Raw genomic sequence first — 18117 nt, 5'->3', positions numbered from 1 at the left:
CCATTTCTATTTTGTAGAGCAGTCTGAAGAGTATCAGTATTAGCTCTTCCTTGAAAGTCTGGTAAAATTCTATGCTGAAACCATCTGGCTCTGGCCTTTTGTTGTTGTTGTTGTTGTTGTTGTTGTTGTTGTTGTTTTTGTAAGACTTTTGATGGCTGCTTCTATTTCTGTAGGAGAAATAGGACTATTTAATTTGGTGCACTTAGGAGGCAGAGGCAAGCAGATCATTGTGAGTTTGAGGCCAGTCTGGTCTACAAAGTGAGTTCAGGACAGCAACAGCTAAAGTAACCCTGTCTCGAAAAATAAAAAACAAACAAACAAACACACACACACACACAAACTTCAAGTCTCTGAAGAAGGAAATTGAAGATGATATCAGAAGATGAAAAGATCTCCCTTGTTCATGGATCAGGAGAATAACCATACTAAACATGGCCGTCTTACCAAAAGCAACTGACAGATTTAATGCAATCCTATCAAAATACCTACATGATTTTTTAAAGACCTTGAAAGACCAATTCTCAACTTCATATGGAAAAACAAAAAAACCCAGAATAGCAAAAAAAAAAAAAACAAAAACAAAAAAAAAAAAACCACACCACAATCCTATGTAATAAAAGATCCTCAGGAGGAATCTCCATCCCTGATCTCAAGCTGTAATTAAACAGCAACAGTAATTAAAACAGCATGATACTGTTATAGAAGTAGACTGGTTGATCAATGGAATTGAATCAAAGATCCAGAAATAAATTCATACACCTACGAACAGTTTTTTTTTACAAAGAAGTCAAATCCATACAATGGAAAAAGAATAGCATTTTCAACAAATGGTCCTGGTCTAACTGGATGTCTACATGTAGAAAATGAAAGTAGATCCATATTCATCACCATGTACAAAACTCAAGTCCAAGTGGATTAAAGACCTCAACATAAAACCAGATACACTATATCTGTTAGAAGAAAAGGTGAGGAAGAGTCTTGAACTCGTTGGAACAGGAGACAACTTCCTGAACAGAACACCAATAGCCAAAGCTCTAAGGTCAACAATTAATAAATGGGACCTCATGAAACTGAAAAACTTCTGTAGGGCAAAGAACACTGTCAACATAACAAAGCAACAGCCTACATATTAGGAGAAGATCTTCACCAACCCTACATCTGACAAAGGGCAAATATCCAAAATATATAAAGAACTCAAGAAATTAAACACCACCAAACTAAATAACCCAATTAAGAAATGGGATTCAAAGCTAAACTGAGAATTCTCAATAGAGGAATTTTGAATAGCTGAGAAACACTGAAAGAAATGCTCAACACCCTTAGTCATCAGAGAAATGCAAATCAAAATGACTCTGAGATTCCATCTTACACCCATCAGAATAACTAAAATCAAAAATTCAAGTGACAACAGATTCTGGTGAAGATGTGGAGAAAGGGGAACACTCTTCCATTGCTACTGGGAGTACAAACTTGTACAACCACTTTGGAAATCAATCTGACGCTTTCTCAGAAAATTGGGAATAGGGTTGCCTCAAGACCCAGCTATTCCACTCCTTGGCATATACTCAAAAGATGCTCCACCATACAATAAGGACATTTGCTCAGCTATGTTCATAGCAACCTTATTCATAATAGCCAGAATCTGGAAACAACCTAGATGTCCCTCAGTCAAAGAATGGATAAAGAAACTGTGGTCCATTTATAACTCACCTATTAAAAACAAAGAAATCTTAAAAATTCGCAGGCAAATAGATGGAACTAGAAATGGTCATCCTGAGTGAGATAACCTAGATCCAGAAAGACACACATGGCATATACTCACGTATAAGTGAATATTAGACCAAGATGGATGTCTTCTTAGAGTCTTCACTCAGTGGGATATTGGGTCAGATGCTGGGACTAGTTATTGGACCTCAGGTGAGAGGAGTATGGAATAATGGGGATATAGAAGGACCCAGAGGGTCCAGAAGCCCCACAAGAAGACCATTAAGGCTGGCAGATCTGGTGAAGGGGTGCTGAACAAACTGTTGTACCAACCAAGGACAATGCATGCAGTAAACCTGGACCTCCTATTCAGATCTAGCCAATGGACAGCTCATTCTCCATGGTTGTGTGGAAAGTGGGGACTGCCTCTGACATGAACTATGGTGCCCCCTATTTTACCATTTCTCCTTGGTGGGGAGGCCTGGTGGCACTCAGAGGAAGGGGATGCAGGCTACCAGGAAGAGACCGGATAGGCTGTGATCATATGGTGGGGGAGGAGGTCCCTTTCTGTCACAGGTCTAGGGGAGGAGAATAGGGTGTAAAAGGGAGGGAGGGAGGGAGGAAGCAGGAAGATACAAGTGAGGGAATAACACTCAGGATGAAATCTGAATAAATTATAAGAAAAAAAGAAATTATTTTACTTTTCTAGATATTGGCACTGGAAGACCTCTGGGTGACATTTAACCCATACTTAGCAAATTCAGTATGTATAATAAACAATAAATAAGTACTGATTAATTATCAATGAGTGGTCAGGAATAATGCATATCTAGTTCAAAAGTGAGCATGTTGTACAACGGGCAATTGGCTTCAGGTAAACATCATCTACTAGATGTGCTATAAATCAGCAAGCATATACCAGATGTGAGCCTCAGGGCCAGACAGTCCAGAGGAGAGCTCACCGTTTTCTTCTCCAGTAGCATGGGGTTCCCCAGAGGTATTACTTTTTGCTGATTCGTTCTGTGAGGTTAGCAGCATCCCCATGAGCTACTCCACTGTACAATAGCTATGAAAAATAAGCCTCAGAATGATGAGTTGGAGAAATAGCTGCACAGGTAAAGTGCTTGCCACACAAGCATAAGGGTCTGAGTTCCAGCCCCCAGAACCCACACGAGAAAGCCAAGCATGGGCCTGGAGAGATGGCTCAGTGGTTAAGAGCATTGGTTGATTTTCAAAAGATACTGAGTTCAATTCCCAGAAACCACATGGTAGATCACAACCATCTATAATGGGATCCAATGCCCTCTTCTGTCATGCAGGCATACATGCAGATAGAGTAGCTGCATACATAAAATAAATAAATAAACATTTTAGAAAAAACAAAAAGAAAGGCAAGAAAGGCAAGGCTGGAGGCATGCATTTTTATTCTCAGTGCAAGAGAGGTAGAGACAGGAGGATGTCCGGAGCTCACTGGCCAATGAAAGACCTCATCTCAAACAAAAATAAAGATAGATGGCTCCTAATGCCCCAGGTTGACCTCTGATCTCCATGCTCATTCGCTCTTTTTTTTAAAGATTTATTTATTATTATTATGTATACAGTGTTCTGCCTGCATGTACACCTATAAGCCAGAAGAGGGGATCATATCACATTACAGATGGTTGTAAACCACCATGTGGTTGCTAGGACTTGAACTCAGGACCTTTGGAAGAACAAGCAGTGCTCTTAAGCAGTGAGCCATCTCTCCAGCCTGCTCATTCACTCTTGATCATATACTCACTCATACAAACGTGTACACACACACACACACACACACACACACACACACATACACACACATTCAGCTGCCTCAGAACTCTTAAGCTAGATGTGTAAATATTGGGGTCAAAGCCAGAGCCATTCCAGTAGCACAGCAGACTAGTGACAGCTACTTGACACAAGAATGTTCATCATCTGGCTTTTGTCTCCCCTCTCATCCTGCTACTAAGGACTGACAGACATAAATCCACCAAAGATATGGAGCTTATCTTAATCAAAAGCAGTGTTTATCCTCAGCAGGGGGCTAGCTTCACTCTCACCTTAGATAGCCCTACTCAGGAAGCCTCCCCCATCCTCCCTCTGAGAGCCAGATGGCTTTCTCCTGGTGCCCACCATGCAAGCCTGCCAGCCATTATTTACCGTTCTACGTGTTTATCATTGTACTGTAGTCATTGTTGTCAATTGCATTTATACTTTCAGAAGTGCATTATGAAATACTGTATTTTGAATATTTAGCACAGGGCCAATACAGGGCAAGACACTAGATGGGAGAGGAAGACAGACAATCAAGTTCACTTTTTTTTAACCTCAATTCAGTGTGCTCCTCTCCACAAAAGCAAAAATAGGAAGGCAGGGCACATCTTTAATAAAAGGTCTCCTGACTGCCCACACAGACCTGTCTTGAGCCATACCAATGGACTTAGCAGAGGCTGGCCTCCCTCTAGAATAATGCTCACAGACAGCTCAAGTCAATTCTGAGGGGAAAGAATCTGGTACAACTCCCTAAACATTTAAAGTTAGGGACATCTGCCAGGTTGACCTCTCATCTCCATGCTCATTCACTCCTGAACAAATACTCATACAAACATGTATACACACACACACACACACACACACACACACACACACACACACTCAACTGCTTCAGAACTCTTAAGCTAGATGTGTAGATTTTGAGGTCAAAGCCTCAATGCGACATGGCAATTGATTTAGAACCAGGCATGGCGGCTCATGGCTGTAATCTCAGCACATGGGAAGCTGAGACAAGAGGGCCACTGTGAGTTTGAGGCTAGTAATAGGTGGCAGTACCCATTGGGTTACACAGTAAAATCCTGTCTTAAAAGGAAGCAGGGGAGGGCTTCAAGATGACGGCGAGCAACGTGGACCGTGTTTAGAAGCTCCAGTAAACGATTCAGGGAATTGCACAGAACTCTTAACCAGGAACACCAAGCTCCCCACCCCACTACAGCAGGAGTACTCCACAATTCGAAAGGACCAAAATACAGAAAACCTGCATACCCCTGAACACAGGATAAGCATGGATGTTCTCAGAGCATCCTCAAGCGACAACTGAGGTTTGCAGCTGGGAACCCTCCAGCAGAGGCAATTGGCATGGTGACTGGTGGGAATTGCTATAGGAGAGGGGACTCAGTGCAAGATTTGGGCCCTGAGACCCTAGCTGAGCTTGGTGTGCGGTTTGAGCCCAGAGATTCTACCTGAACTCAGTGCTTGGTTTGGGCCCCGGGACCCAAGCTCAACTCAGCTCGCAGTTTGGGCCCTGAGATGCTAGCTGAGCTCTGATTCAGTTGAGGTCCTGAGACCCTAGCTGAGCTCAGCACACGGTCTGGGTCCTGAGACTCAAACTGAACTCAGCATGCAATTTGAACCCTGAGACTCTAGCTGAGCTTGGCATGCAGTTTCAGTCCTGAGACTCTAGTGAACTTGGCAGGCAGTTTGGGCCCAGAGACCCTGACTGAGCTCAGTGTGTGGTTTGGGTCCTGACCCCCAAACTGGGCTTGGCAACAGTTCGGGCCCTGAGACCCTAGCTGAGCTTTGCGCACAGTTCAGGTCCTGAGACCCAAACTGGACTTGACATGCGGTTTGGGCCCAGAGACCTTGGTTGGACTCAGTGCTAACTGGATTAAGTGCATGGATTGGGCTCCAAGACCCATTTGGGTCCAGAGATGTGAACTGGACTCAATGTTCAGGTTGAGTCCATAGACGCTAACTGAACTCAGTGTGAGTGCAGTTTAGGCCCTGTGACACTAACATGGACTCTGCAAGCAGTCTGGGTCCCGAAACACTACTGGGAACCACAGACCAATGGAGCATCAGAGCTCCAGGACTAAGGAAATCTCGGGGAGACAGAGAGTAGAGTGGCCATCAAGCCCCCTCCACACGATCTGCATCAGTCTCTGGAGAGCTCCAGTGCCACGAGAGGGGACCCAGAAGGCTGTGGACACTTTGGCCTGACCCAGCATGCATTCTGAGACCCAGGATGATTCTGGGACCCACAGTACAGGGGAGCTGGGGGATCACTGTCTGTGAGAGTCCCAAACTATGGGGCTGGCCTCCTGCCATCCAAACCAGTAAAGCATCAGAGCTTCCAGCCAAAGGAAATTGTGAGAAAATGGGTGAATCTATTGCCAGACTCCTTCCACCCAACTCCAGAAGCTATCTCCCAAAAACAGAGATGGTAAGATGACTAAAGGACAGCATAAAATAATACACGCACCAAAAAAAAAAATCAATATGGTGCACTTCAACAACAACAGAAATAACAAAAGCCTACATACATATGGAAACTAAACAACTCTCTAATTAATGACACCTGGGTCAGGGAAGAAATAAAGAAAGAAATTGAAGATTTCCTGAAATTCAATGAAAATGAAGAAACAACATACACAAATTTGTGGGATACATTGAAAGCAGTGATAAGAGGAAAATTCATAGCACTAAGTGCCTTTATAAAGAAATTGGAAACATCCCACATAAACAATTTAATTACACAGCTAGAAGCCCTAGAGAAAAAAGAAGCAGAAACACCCAAGAGGAGTAGACATCTGGAAATAATCAAACTCAGGGCTGAAATGAATAAATTAGAAACAAAGAGAACAGTTCAAAGAATCAACAAAACCAAGAGCTGGTTCTTTGAGAAAATCAACAAGATAGACAAATCATTAGCCAAACTAATTAAAAATCAGAGAGACAGTATCCAAATCAACAAAATCAGAAATGGAAAGGGAGACATAACAACAGACACTGAAGAAATACAGAGAATCCTACTCCGAAGGCATATATACCACAAAATCTAAGGGAAATGGACAATTTTCTTGATCAATTCCACTTGCCAAAATTGAGCGAAGAACAGATAAACAAGCTAAAGAGTCCCATTTCCCCTATAGATATAGAAGCAATCACTGATAGTCTCCCAAACAACAACAACAACAACAAAAACAAAACAAAACAAAACAAAACCAAAGTCAGATGGTTTCAGGGCAGAATTCTACCAGACCTTCAATGATGAGTTAATACCAATACTCTTCAAGCTACTCCAAAAGATAGAAATGGATGGAACATTACCAAATTCATTCTATGAGGCCATAGTCACATTAATACTTAAACCTCACAAAGACCCAACAAAGAAAGAGAATTTCAGACCAATTTCTCTTATGAACATTGATGCAAAAATACTCAATACAACACTTGCAAAATGAATCCAAGAACACACCAAAGCTATAATTCACCATGACCAGGTAGGCTTCATTCCAGGCATGCAGGGATGGTTTAATATACAAAAATCTATCAATGTAATCCACCATATAAACAAACTGAAAGTAAAAAAAAACCACATGATCATCTCCTTAGCTTCAGAAAAAGCATTTGATAAAATCCAACATGCATTAATGTTTAAAGGGTTGAGAGATCAGGGATACAAGGCACATACCTCAATATAATTAAGGCTATATACAGCAAGCCAATAGCCAAAATCAAATTAAATGGTGAGATACTTAAGGAAATTCCTCTAAAATTGGGAACAAGGCAAGGCTGCCCATACTCCCCATATCTCTTTAATATAGTTCTTGAAGTTCTAGCCAAAGCAATAAGACAATAAAAGGAGATCACGGGGATCCAAATGTGAAAAGAGGAAGTCAAATTATCCCTATTTGCAGATGATATGATACTGTATATAAGTGACGCCCAAAATTCCACCAGAGAACTATTACAACTGATAAACACCTTCAGCAAATTGGCTAGATACAAAATTAACTCAAAAAAGTCAGTAGTCTTCCTATATACAAATGACAAGCATGCAGAGGAAGAAATTAGGAAAACTACACCCTTCACATTAGCCACAAGCAATATAAAATATCTAGGAGTTACTCTAACCAAGCAAGTGAAGACTTGTTTGAAAAAAATTTCAAAACACTGAAGAAAGAGATTGTGCGTGGATCAGGAGAATGAACATAGTAAAAATGGCCATCTTACCAAAAGCAATTTACAGATTCAATTCAATCCCTATCAAAACACCTACATAGTTTTTAAAGACATTGAAAGCTCAATGCTGAACTTCATATGGAAAAAAAAACCAAAAACCAAAAATAAACCCATAATAGCTAAAACAATCTTGTACAATAAAAGATCCTCCAGAGGAATCTCCAGAGGTGGATCTTCACCACCCCTACATCTGACAAAGGTCTAATAATATAAAGAACTCAAGAAATTAAACACCACCAAGCCAAATAACCCAATTGAGAAATGGGGCTCAGAACTAAACAGAGAATTCTTTTTTTTCCAATGTATTTAAATTTTATTCAGAATTTATTTTGATAATTTTATTCATACAATGTACTCTATTCATATTTGTCTTCCACCCGTGTCTCCTCCAAGATCCCCATCCACCCCACCACCACCCAGCCTCACACTTTTCTGTCCCTGTTTATTTCCATTTCTCTCTTTCTTTTAAACCCATCAAGTGGAGTTTTTTTTATACTGGTTAACAGAGAATTCTCAACAGAGGAATATCAAATGGCTGAGAAACGCTTAAAGAAATGCTCAACCTCCTTAGTCATCAGGGAAATGCAAATCAAAACAACTCTAAGATTCCATCTTACACCCATCAGAATGGCTAAGATCAAAAATTCAAGGTACACCACGTGCTGGCGAGGATGTGGGGAGAGAGGAACACTCCTTCATTGCTGGTGGGAATGCAAACTAGTACAACCACTTTGGAAATCTATCTGGCGCTATCTCAGAAAACTGGGAATAAGGTTCCTCAAGACCCAGCTATTTCACTCCTTGGAATATACCCAGAAGATGCTCCAGGACACAGGGACATATGTTCAACCATGTTCATAGCAGCCTTATTCATAATATGTACCATAATAATGGTACATATACACTATGGAATACTACTCAGCTATTAAAAACAAGAAATTTCCAAAATTTGTGGACAAATGGATTGAACTAGAAGTGATCATAATGAGGGAGTTAACGCAGAATCAGAAAGAGTTAAATGGTATATACTCACTTATATCTGGACACTAGCCCAAGGGGCATGTTCCATGAAAGTCTTCACTTACCAGGAAAGTGGGACAGAGGGGAGGACATCCTATTGGGACTCTAGGTGAGAGAAGCATGGGAGAATGGGGAAATAGAAGGATTCAGAAGGTCCTAGAAACCTACAAGAACATTATGATGGGAGGATCTGGGCTCAGGAGTCTCGCTCAAACTATGACACCAGCCAAGGACAATACATGCAGTAAACTTCAAAACCCTACCCAGATCTAGCAAATGGACAGGACATTCTCCACAGTTGAGTGGAAAGTGTGGACTGACTTTCCCATGAACTCTGGTGTTCCATATTTGACCACATCCCCTAGATGGGGAGGCCTGTTTGCACTCAGAGGAAGGATAGCAGGCTACCAAGAAGAGACTTGATACCCTATGAGCATATACAGGGGGAGAAGGTCCCTCTCAGTCACAGTCATAGGGGAGGGGAATAGGGGGAAAGTGAGAGGGAGGGAGGAATGAGAGGATACAAGGGATGGGCTAACAATTGAGATGTAATATGAATAAATTAATAAAATATATTAATAAGAAAGAGAAGCAGGTGAGGCACAGATAAAAGCCTGATTGCCTAAGTTCGAACCCACTCTAACCTCCACATGGGTACATGGCACATGTACACTCACACACCAACAAAGAAGATAGGGAGCTGGAGAGATGGATCAGAGTTAAGAGCATTGTTTGCTCTTCCAAAGGTCCTGAGTTCAATTCCCAGCAACCACATGGTGGCTCACATCCATCTATAACGTGATCTGATGTCCTCTTCTGGCATGCAGGTGTGCAAACAGGCAGAACACTGTATACATAATAAATAAATCCTTTTTTAAAAAAGGAAAAGAAAAGAAAAGATAGGAGGGAGAGAGGGGAAAGATTTCAGGAGTGCTACGGATTTAAATTTTTCAACCTTGGAGGAATTTGTGTCTCTGAGCTCCACACTTTGGACGCTCGGCTCTCCTAATGCCCCACAGATGTTCCTTTCTAGTCACAATTCCCACAAAATAATAGAGCCAAAAAAGAAAGCTATAGAACTTTCTAAGAGGAAAAAAGAAGAGAAAGAAGGGGGAGAAAAAAAGAAACCACTTTTGTTAACCCTTTGACGTCAACTTGGTTCCCCAGCAGTCCCTAGATGCCCCTGCCTTCCCATCCTATGTCTGCTGCAGCTACCGGAGCACATGGCCTCAGCTTATAGCATCCACTCCAGGTGTGGGCACATACCCTGATGCCCTCCACACACCCACAAGAGAAAGTTCCAAAGTGATACAAGTTGAGATCCACCAGGTTTTTCTTAATCATCTCCCTGTCACTTGCTAAATTGGTGACCCCAAGGGAGAAGCTGTACTTCCCTAGAACTCAGTGGCTTTATCCCTAGAAGAGAAATAGTATTTATGTCCCAAAAAAATAGGAAGATGGTATAGGTTTTTCGGGGGTTTTTGTTTTTGTTTTTTACAGAGAGAAGAATAAATATTTGGGGTGTGCAGTTTGGGTTATAAATGGCATCCAAAGGACCAATACACTAAAGGCCTGACCATCTGGGAGGTGGTAGAAAATATGAAGGGACTACAGACAAGCTTTCCCAAGGAGCCTCCCTTCCCCTCCTCTCCTTTCCCTCTCTTGTTCACAATATAAATGATTTTGCTCTGCTGTGTGCTTCAACTTGATGTACTGCCCTGCCGCAGGCCCAGAGCACCAGCGACAACTCATCACTGACAAGACCTCCTCAGCTCTGAGCCAAGCACATCTTTTCTCATTATAATTATTTCAAGTGTTTTGTTTTAGTGGCAGAACACTGGGTAATACAGCATCTCACACACACATACAGAGAGAGACAGAGACACAGAAAGAGACAGAGACAGATACAGAGAGACAGAGAGACAGAGAGAGACAGAGCAAGGGCAGAGACAGAGATAAAGAGACAGAGACAGAGGCAGAGACAAAGACAGAGACAGAGACAAAGACAGAGACAGAGACAGAGGCAGAGACAGAGACAGAGGCAGAGACAGAGACAGAGGCAGAGGCAGAGGCAGAGACAGAGACAGAGACAGAGGTAGAGGCAGAGACAGAGACAGAGACAGAGACAGAGACAGAGACAGAGGCAGAGACAGAGACAGAGACAGAGGCAGAGGCAAATACAGAGGCAAATACAGAGGCAGAGACAGAGACAGAGACAGAGGCAGAGGCAGAGGCAGAGGCAGAGGCAGAGACAGAGACAGAGACAGAGACAGAGACAGAGACAGATCGTTATTCCCCATGAGAACAGGAAGAAGCCTACACTCAAAGCTTAATATATAGAAGAGCAAATGGACCCCTGCCTCTCTTCATTTACTTAGGAGTAAAAGGGAATGTTTGCTTCCCTGACATCCATCACTATCACAGACATATTTTCTGAGAAAAAGTAAACTGTTGTCGCTTCCCTTTAAACCTGCTTCCTGTCCGCCACCTCCCTCCCCCCTCGAGTGCCAGCCCCTCCAAGTCATCATCTAGTGTCTCCTGCACCAGTGCTCCAGTCCCAGATAATGCCTTAGCTGGCCAGTGCTCCAATAGCACAGCCCCAGCACGCAGCAATTCAAGGTGACTTAAAGAAATTGCCAGTTATGCTTTCTGCGGGGCCAGGAAAACAGCAGTCATTTGGCCGAATTTAATTGAGAGTGACTGCAAAGCTGAAGTCACATCTCTGCAGAGGATGTCAACTGCACCCAGGCCAAAAGCAAAGAAAAAAGAAAATCTTTGCATTTTAGTAGGTGACAGTGGCAAGCAAGATCTAAAGGGAACGTGCCCTGTGGGGTCCTTCTAGTAAGCCAGGGCCTTCCCAGACTTGCACTTTAGTCACCCTAGTTTTCTCAGCCTGCCCTGGATGGTTCTGAAAAGCATGGAAGGCTAAAGACCTCTCTGGACACTTCAGCTGGACTGTTAGAGCGCCAGGATCAGGGCCAAGGAGCACCTCCCATCCATCCTGAAGCCTGGGAGCTATCCAAAACTGCTCCTGGAACACTGACAGGTTCCAAGGAACCCTGCCCAGAGAATTAATTATGAAGAGGCCTCAGGAGGGTGGCTCCTGTCCTTTTGAAGGGGCCTACAGGAGGTCAGGGCTGCAGTGGAGGTTCAGGAAGATCCTGGTTCAGGGCCCCTCAGGCAGAAGGAGGGGGTACCCGGTGTTTATTAAAAGACTAAAAAGATGCCCTATGTATTATGGTAAAACCTAAGGGTATCTTAGTAGATGAAAAAAAGAAATCGCAAAGGGACACAAGCAGTATAGTTGCATTTATATTAAATCCATGGAGACTGGGTGACAAACTAGAAAGAATTGGTGAAAGTTACTGTTCATAAATGTAGGTTTTCTCTTGGAAATATTAAAAATAGTCTATTTCTTTTCAAAATTTTTAAAAATATGTGTATGTGGTATGTGTGTGGTGGTGATGGCGGTGGTGTGTGTGTGTGTGTGTGTGTGTGTGTATACATGGTGGTGGTGTGTGTGTGTGTGTATACATGGTGGGGGGTGTGTATATGTGGTGGTGGTGGTGTGTATGTGTGTGTGTGTGTATACATGGTAGTGGTGGTGGTGGTGGTGGTGGTGGTGGTGGTGTGTATGTGTGTGTGTATACATGGTAGTGGTGGTGGTGGTGTGTGTGTGTGTGTGTGTGTGTGTGTGTGTGTGTGTGTGTGTGTAAGTGTCCATGGAAACCAGAAGAGGCTGTCAGATTCCCCTGGAGCTGAAGTTACAGGTGATGGTGAGCTGCCAAATGTCCATGCTGGTTGCCAAACTCAGACCCTCTCTAGAAGAGCAGTGGGTGCTTTTAACCACTGAGCCTTGTCTCCAGGAGCCTAAAACAATTCTTAATTTGTGATGTTGATTGCACATTCTAAATATACTAAAAGCCTCTTAATTATACACTCTAAATATGTGGATTGTATCTTGGACCCGGGCGAAGCAACGCTGAGCTCTGCAGCACAAGACTAGCTTCGAACCGAGCACCCAGGAACTCAACACCAAGTTAGCATAATAACTCACAAACCCGAAACCAAGGCCACTCTAGTGAGTTACATGGTTCCCCTGGACAGACACCTAACCTAGCTAGCCCTGCCCCTGCCCTGGGCACACTGTATGATAAAGGCCACCTTTTGCAGAAGCCTCAGGTGTGCAGAAGCTGAATGCAAGGAGACTTAAAGCAGAGAGAAGTTCGCAAAAATAAAAGGAAGAAAATTAAGCAAAGAAGGTTCCTACAACACCTCATGGAGGAGCGTGGTAGCACTCTGCTGTCTACGAGCGCTGCCTGGCTGCTGCTGTTTCTGGGTAGAGCCTGGTCCACGGATGCCAGAGTGTGTGTGCGTGAATTGCCTCCATGGACCGTTCTCCCAATCCACCACCGAACAGAACTAAACAACGCTGTGCTCTCAAGCATAAGCAGCGCTTCCAAACAAATCCCTAAGGCTTTCCCAAATGAACGTGCTGGAGCCACCACTGTAGAGCACCCAAATGCAGCACTAGTCCTTGCCTGGTGCCCACTGCACACAGACACCGTGGTGGGAAATCCCCAGAGAGAAACGGAGGGCTCCTTCGCTGTCGCTGTCCGCACACCAGTCGGTCACTCAGGGCCTGCAATCTCTCTGCCCTCCTATCTGACTCCTGAGGTCCACAAGGTCATCCCTCAGGCACAAGTGCAGCGGATGGTCCTGGAAATCTCTTTCGTCTGCAGGTGGCTCACTCTCTCTGCGGGGTTTCTTCACCTATAGACTACACTACGTATGCAAAGCCGAGCGGAAGAAGAGTGGAGAAAGACAAACTGACCTGTGCAGGGCAACGTTCCAGCCCAGGTTGCGGACCTCTTGGCGCCTAGGGAAAGTTTCCGGCGGTTGGTTCTTAGCGGACCACTGCCCTGGCTCCCTTCCTTCCGAGTACCCTTTCTTAATTAGCTTCTCTTTCCTGTCACCCACGGGGTCCTCTCCTTGTCCTTCTCCCGCCGCCTCCTCCCTTACAGAGCTTCCCCCGCCTCTCACTCAGGATCAGATAAGAGGAAAGAAATTGCTGCGCGAGCCAATTATAAACCCAAAGGTGGCGTAGGGGGCGGGAGGTGGGGAGACAGACCCCCACTTTCCCTCCTCCTCCTCTACAACGTCCCCGCCCCACTCGAGTTGCAGAGGAGCCCGCTCCACGCCTCCCAAGTCCCCCCCACCCGCCCCTAAGGCCTGGCAGCCGACCCAGGTGCGCGTGGCAGCCGGATGCAGAGCGCAGATGACCTCCTGCTTGGTCCCCTGCACTAAATGGTGGCCTGTGCCCCCCACATCTTAATTAACCAGAGCCCTGGGCGGCTTTGGGAGATCTCTGGCATTCCTGATTTCATTCCAGGCTCCCTCCCCAAAGATGAGCCTTGCCTTCCCGCAAAGGGTCTTTTCTCCCTTGCTCTTGAAATCCTAGGGACTAGCCCAGCAAGTCGCCACGGGGAGATTTTTATGTCCAGGGGCATCAAATGAATGAATATTAAATTGGAGGGTATTCTTGGTCATAAAATCAAAATATGGGAAGTTTTGTGGCGTTGGACCTGCAGATTTCCTTTCCTCACGCTCAGGGATTATGGTCAGTAGATTTGAGCGCATCCTAGGGACACACCCTTTGAGAAGTCCTGCCTTAGGACAAGAAGAGGCACTCCAGAGCCCTGGGTGGCTGGGGACCTGAACCTTCTGGGCGCTCTTTTAAAAATCATCTTCCCATTTTTCTGTCAAGCTAGCAAAAGCCCAGATGTCCCACTTCACACTAGGAGTTGTTATAGGCTCAAATGGAGAGCGGAGGTTGCTTACAGGACGACCATTTAGCAAGACCTTACTTTGTGAGAAAATACCAAAATGAGTGTGATTTCATCACTTGCAAGCACAGGCAGTAGAGCAAAGTAAGGGGTACTCTTATTAAGTTCCCAAACCTGCCTCCAAAATGCTCTTTTTGAAAGCACAGGCAGGCATGCGCAGCACCTTTTTCAAGGTGGTTTCCTACACAGTTCAACCTTCCAAGCCGTTAGCCACCTATGCTTTCTTCAAAATTGCGTGCTGTTTGCCTCACTGCCCAGTTTCTCCTTGGAGTGAAAAGGGACGGCTATAGACTCCTCCCTGAGACCCTGAGTCGGGATCAGGATTGGCTTCAACTCCGCCGCCGGGCGAGGCTGCTGCTGCTAGAAGTTGCTTCTGCGCTGCCGCAACGAGCGCAATTCTCTAGGGTCCCCAGCAGCCGCCCATTTCTGCACACCGGCGCCAAAGCTAAGGCCCAGGACCCGGGTCAGCCGGGGTGAGAGCGCCACCTGGTGTCTGCGCCGGGTTGGAGAACTGGAAACAGACTTCTCTGACAAGTAGGAGCCTGAATTGAACAAAAGTATTTGTTCTTGGTTACATATCCTTTCCAAAGCCTTACTCTCCAAATGTCTCTTATGATCCCCTTTTAATAATGTACCGGGGTGTCTAAAAAACTAAACAAAACAGAAAGCGAGGCGTGGTGGCACAAGTCTTTAACCCCAGTACTCGAGAAGCAAAGGCAGGTGGATCTCTGTGAGTTCAAGGCTAGCCTGGTCTACAAAGCAAGTCTAGGACATCCAGGGCTGTTAAACAGAGAAACCCTGTGTCGAAAAAACGTTTAAAAAATAGAGTTCCAGGGTGCAGGTGACCACAAAAAAAAATTCTAATTCTCTTACGGGACATAGTTACAAGTTGGCCCAAGGTTGTGAGACACGGGAGGGGAAATGAATTATTTAATTATGAAACACCGAGGGTGAAAGACTCTCTGATAATCATAAAATAAGAAATACATGTATAGATAAGTGTTCACAATAGTTGTTAACTAGACTTTTAATATGAAAAGTTGGGGAGACGGTTCAGTCTACAAGGGACCTGCTGATCATTTGGATTCCCAGACAAAGCTGTTGGCTCAGACCTACAATGCCAGTATTTGAGAGGGGTTTGACAGGAGGACCCCTGGGGCTCCCTGAAAAGCCACTCTAGCCTTATTGTTGAGCTCCAGGTTCAGTGAGCGATTCGATCTCAAAAAAATAAATAAATAAATAAGGTGGAGAACTGATGGAGGAAGACACGCGCATGTGTGTGTGTGCATGTGCGCACACACACCCACACATATATATTATATTGTTTGTATCCATTTAAGAGCCCATACTTTTTTTTTTATTCTAATAAACTTTCCTTCACCTCTTTAACTCCAGATCTGTTGTCCTGGGAATGTCATTACTTTATTTTCCTTTACAGCTAGATAAAATTCCATTGTGTATATGGACCACTTCTTTTTTTTAATCAGTTCATCTGTGGATGAACATTATGCTCTCTGAGGTTTTTAAAATCTCATTGCAAGGCCAAGCGTGATGGTGCACACCTTTAATCCCAGCACTCAGGAGGAAGAGGCAGGAAGATCACTGTGAGTTCGAGGCCAGCCTGGTCTACAAAGTGAGTCCAGGACAGCCAAGGCTACACAGAGAAACCTTGTCTTGGGGGGGAAAAAAAAAGAAAGAAAATCTCATTACATACTCGTTTTAAGGCCTGAAGGTGGACCTCTAGCATCCAATAGGAGTTTAGCAGTACAACTTAGCGCATGTAGAGATAGTAAAATGTCCCCACGTGATTGGTTTGCTGACTAACTGCTGCTCCACAGCCCGGAACGGCCTCTCCACAACCTTCCTGGGACGGTGATCACGATCTCCCTTTGACTCAGCCGCGGAGCTGGGGGCCTCCAGATCTGTACTCACGTTGCTGAGATTCAGGCCTCCCTTCTGATCAAATTACCCACGTTCCCCGTAGATCAATGTCTTGAATAGCAGCCTTGCCCAGATCTCCCAACTTCTCCTTCCCTTTCTGAAGATCCTGTCTCTGCCAGAACAGCCATTCGTATGCCAGATTTGATTTCTTGTCCTTGCTAATGGGAGAACTTCAAACAAGGCTGCTTTTAGTTGCACAGTCGTGAATTCCTAAAGGACACAAAGGGCATCAGAAAACATGCCCAGGTACACCCAGAGTCAACAGAAAGCCAGCACCAGGCTTTAGCGGTTCTAACTCCTGGATCTGAGTTTGTATTACTGCCATGTGCTGACCCGTTCCAAATAATATGAATGACACCATTTCCATGTATTTACAGAGTTTTGCTTTACATAAAATATTAGAAAGCCGGGTGATGGTGGCATGCGCCTTTAATTCCAGCACCTGGGAGGCAGAGGCAGGTGGATCGCTGTGAGTTCAAGGCCAGCCTGGTCTACCAAGCAAGCCTAGGACAGCCAAGACTACACAGGGAAACCCTGTCTCAAAAAACCAAAAATAAAAATAAAAATTAGAGTTTAAGTTCACTAACTGTTTTAGTGCATTAGGTCTGCGGGATTCAGATCACTCGGAGAGGCTCAACTGGCGCTGACTCATCCTGTGCTGCGGCACCGCAGTCCTCTGCTTACAATTGCCATTCATACTTTTGAGCAAGTGATTAAGACATTCCTTGTCTTTTCAACCCCGTGGCCCAGATCAAAGTCATGACATTCATAGCAGCCAAGCTTTTCATGTGTGACAGCATTCTGTCGGGGCCTGCATGTTACATAAAAGGTTCTATTCATAGCACAACTGTGCTAGAGCGGGCCTGCGTGCGATTTTGCACGTGCCAACCCCCCCACCCACCCACCCGCCCTTCACTTTGCAGTGAATTGCCTACTCTGTCCAAATCCACTCCTACAAGATCCAGTGGCAGATATTGCTAGGTCATTGTCCTATTAACAAAAGCCAAGACCCTTTGCAACCATAATAATATTCTAAGAAGAAGAGCCCTCACTTAGAGCCCTTCACTGTAGCCGTGCGATCTGAGCTCACTTGGTCTATTTTGTTTATTTAATCATTATTTAACTAAAAATAATTCAAGATCAGGGATGCTGCTGGCTCGGTAGAGTGTTACCTAGCATGCACAAAGACTGGGGTTCAATCCCCACCACCAAACAGCTTGGGCAAGCTGGCACATATTTATCATCCCAGCCTTGGGGAGATAGAGATAGGTTTAAAGTTATTCTTGACCATAACAGCAAGTTTAAGGCCAGTCTGGGCTACATGAGACCCTGTCTCCAAATAAAATTTTTAATTCTTAAAGTCAGTAATACTGAAAATGTGTAAAGCATAAGTGACGCTATCTTGCTCTCCTGAAATAACATCTTTTACTCTTCCGTTTCATCTCACGTTTTCAAATCTCTGTATTTCTAAATAATATACGAGTTTTGGGGGGGGGGTGTTGTTGTTGTTTTGGGAGGTTTTTTTGTTTTCTGTTTGTTTGTTTTTGCCAAGTTAACACAAGTTGGAGTC

The 18117-nt window shown here is 44.4% G+C and overlaps 1 protein-coding gene across 3 annotated transcripts in view; it reads right to left on the bottom strand.

Annotated features, from left to right (window-relative positions):
* The window catches only part of COL14A1 (collagen type XIV alpha 1 chain), a 197165-nt gene extending 183309 nt beyond the window's left edge, over positions 1-13856 (bottom strand). For all 3 annotated transcript variants that reach the window (XM_084747900.1, XM_084747901.1, XM_084747902.1), the window contains exon 1: positions 13595-13856. The gene's annotated coding sequence lies outside the window, so the exon portion shown is untranslated. The remainder of the gene's footprint in view (positions 1-13594) is intronic.
* Positions 13857-18117: the final 4261 nt, after the last annotated feature.

Source organism: Acomys minous (assembly GCF_964271855.1).
Source record: "Acomys minous genome assembly, chromosome: 12".
Taxonomy (NCBI): Eukaryota; Metazoa; Chordata; class Mammalia; order Rodentia; family Muridae; genus Acomys; species Acomys minous.
This window is presented reverse-complemented; position numbering and strand designations above follow the sequence as displayed.